The sequence below is a fragment of the Otolemur garnettii genome, unplaced genomic scaffold, assembly GCF_000181295.1.
Source record: "Otolemur garnettii isolate 467f Iridium unplaced genomic scaffold, OtoGar3 scaffold00057, whole genome shotgun sequence".
In the NCBI taxonomy this organism is placed as follows: domain Eukaryota; kingdom Metazoa; phylum Chordata; class Mammalia; order Primates; family Galagidae; genus Otolemur; species Otolemur garnettii.
Window position 1 is genome coordinate 9655528 of NW_003852452.1, and position 3652 is coordinate 9659179.

Below are 3652 nucleotides of genomic sequence, written 5' to 3' on the forward strand. Positions count from 1 at the left end.
CAATGCACGGCTGTTTTGTTGTTACAGTTGTCATTGTTGTTTAGCTGGCCCAGGCCGGGTTCGAACCCACCATCCCTGGTGCATGTGGCTGGTGCCCTAACCACTGAGCTATGGGCACTGAGCCATCACTGATCATTTTTTCACGTATGAACTGCCTCTTCCCATCCACTGTCCTTTTTTAATGATGTCTTCTCACTGCAGGTCATTTGTCTTTTGACATTATTTTCCTCTAAACAGAAGATTGGGGAAAATACATTGTCCAATTTATCTACCCTATGGCCTCTGGGTTTTGCATCCCACTTAAAATCTCTTTCCTACCCATCATTGATGTTTTCCCACCACCCTCCCTCACCCTCTAGAAGAATCATACTACCATGTGGCCCCAAATCAGGAAGTCTCACTTCTGCATTCAAAGCTTCCAACCATCTTTTTTAGTACCCTATTCTTAAAATATGAAGTCCACCAATTATCCCAAGATTCTGAACCAATGTTCTGAGCAGGTGCCACATCCACAGATTCAACCAACCACAAATTGAAAATATTTAGGACAAAAAGAATGGTTGAATCTACACTGAACATGTAGACTTTCGTTGCCATTATTCCCTAGAGTGTAACAACTATTTATATAGCATTTACATCGTATTAGGTGTAAGTAATCTAGAGAGGATCTAAGGTATACAGGAGGATGTGTGTAGGTTATATGCAAATACTATGCCATTTTATAACAGGGACTTGAGCATTCACAGATTTTGATATCTATGGGAATACTGGAACCCATCCCCCTGGATACAGAGGGACAACTGTATGGAAGGAACGTTCAGATAGTAGGTTTACTTAAATGTACACCCGTGCATTTGATGTAAAACTCTATTAAAAGGTAGGAAGATGGCTCGGCGCCTGTGGCTCAAGCAGCTAAGGCGCCAGCCACATACACCTAAGGTGGCAGGTTCGAATCCCCAGCCCGGGCCCGCCAAACAACAATGATGGCTGCAACCAAAAAATGGCCAGGCGTTGTGGCGGGCGCCTGTAGTCCCAGCTACTTGGGAGGCGGAGGCAGGAGACTCGCTTGAGCCCAGGAGTTGGAGGTTGCTGTGAGCGTGATGCCATGACACTCTACCCAGGGGGATAGCTTGAGGCTCCGTCTCAAAAAAAAAAAAAAAAAAAGGTAGGAAGATAAAATCAAGGAAATCTCCGAGTAAGCAGAGAAAAGGTGAGAATGCTAAACAGCTGATCCAAAGAGTCTAGTTTTTGAATAGCAACACTTGCAGATAAAGAAAAAAGTATGTTGGCTCAGCACCTGTAGTTCAGTGGTTACGGCACCTGTAGTTCAGTGGTTACAGCACCAGCCACATACACCAGGGCTGGTGGGTTCGAACCCTCCCTGGGCCTGCTAAACAATGACAACTACAACAAAAAAATACCTGGGCATTGTGGTGGGCACCTGTGATCCCAGCTACTTGGGAGGCTGAGGCAAGAGAATCGCTTAAACCCAAGAGTTTGAGGTTACTATGAGCTATGACGCCACAGCACTCTACCAAGGGTGACATAGTGAGACTGTCTCAAAAAAAGAAGAAAAAAGTGTGATAGAGATCAAAGAAATAATTCAAGAGGAGCTTTGCTCTCAGAGGATGAAACTGACATTATCTGACATGTCTGAACACTTAAATGTCATTCATATTTGTAATCCCAGAGTCAGAAAAATGTAATCATTAGCAAGATACAGATCTTTGAAATAAATAAAGGAAAAATGCTTGAGAAACTTAGAATTGGTGAGCCTAAGTTCTTTTGGTATTGATAGTGGATGATAGTATGTTACAATCTGGCATTCAATGTTTCTCATTGGTAGTAAATGAATTCTATCTATAAACTATCAATAATTGCCCAAAATCTGAAAAATGAAGAGAAAGTTATAGCCTAATCACTAATGTGGTCAATAAAAATATTCCAGAGGATGAGTAGCAAGTAGAAAAGGCAGAGGGATAAACCTAAGTTTTTTCATCAAAATTATTTAAAGTATTTGGTAGGAGAAGGGTGTAGAATTCATATGGAAAAGCTTTATGTCAACTGTTACTTTACTTTATGAAATACATAAAATATCATCTTAGTTATCATAAGGATTACAACAGATCATATCATAAAAGCTAAAAAGTTTAATTTTACAAACGGGGAAGATTAAAAGTATAAAAACACAGTATGTGATGTCAAAGAATTGTGAAAATAGAATTATCATGGAGTTGAATTTTTTTTTTTCAGACAGAGCCTCAAGCTGTCACCCTAGGTAGAGTGCCATGGCATCATAGCAACCTCCAACTCCTGGGCTCAAGTGAGTCTCCTGCCTCAGCCTCCCAAGTAGCTGAGATTACAGGCGCCCACCACAACACCCAGCTATTTTTTGGTTGCAGCCGTCATTGTTGTTTGGCGGGCCCAGGCTGGATTTGAACCCACCAGCTCAGGTGTATGTGGCTGGCGCCTTAGCCGCTTGAGCCACAGGTGCTGAGCCAGAGTTTAAGTAGTTTTTAAAAAAGGATGGTTGGCACATAATTGGTACAAAGGACAAGTAAGCAAAGCTTTCATAAAACATCCTACTTTAAATACCTGCATTTACTCAAATCATTTTATTTGAGACAGAGCCTCAAGCTGTGGCCCTGGGTAGAGTGCTGTGGCATCACAGCTCACAGCAACCTCCCACTCTTGGGCTCAAGTGATTCTCCTGCCTCTGCCTCCAAAGGAGCTGGGACTACAGACGCCTGCCACAATGCCAGGCTATTTTTTGGTTGCAGCCGTCATTGTTGTTTGGCGGGCCCAGGCTGGATTTGAACCCACCAGCTCAGGTGTATGTGGCTGGCGCCTTAGCCGCTTGAGCCACAGGTGCCAAGCCACTCAAATCATTTTAGAGATGAGAGTCAGTGGCTCACAATTCTTGGATGTGGGAATGAGATATCATTTAACAAAATAAAAGACTTAAGGTGAGAAAAAAGAACTCAGCAGAAAATCTAGTAAATAGGAAACTCACTTCACCTCCTCTATCTCTCCCTTCAATACCACATCTAAATATATATTCATGTATCTATACAGAATAGTAATTATATGGAATGCCTTTTCCCACTTCAATCTTATCTACAATAAGATTTTCACAGCAAAATTTAAGTTCTTTACACAAGGTCCATAAACAGGCTTTGGATAGCTACGGATCCCCACTCCACCTCTTGCAAATGTATGCAAATTCTACAGGTATATATCTTTCTATAAAGATATTTGAGCTTTTACAAAAACTTCCAAAACTATCTTCAAAAAGGTAACCTACTTCAGAATGAAAGATCTTGTCCTCCTTTTTTTTTTTTTGGAGACAGAGTCTCACTACATTCCCCTGGATAGAGTGCCATGGCACCATACCTCACAGCAACCTCAATCTCCTGGGCTCATGCAATCCCCTTGCCTCAGCCTCCTGAGTAGCTGGGACTACAGGTGCCTGCCACAATGCCTGGCTAGTTTTTCTATATTTAGTAGAGGTGGGAAGGTGCTGTTGCTCAGGCTAGTCTTGAACTTCTAGGCTCAGGCAATCCACCTACCTTGACCTCCCAGAGTACTGGGATTACAGGCATGAGCCACAGAGCCCAGCCTTGTCCATTTATTTTTTTATTTTTTTTTTTTT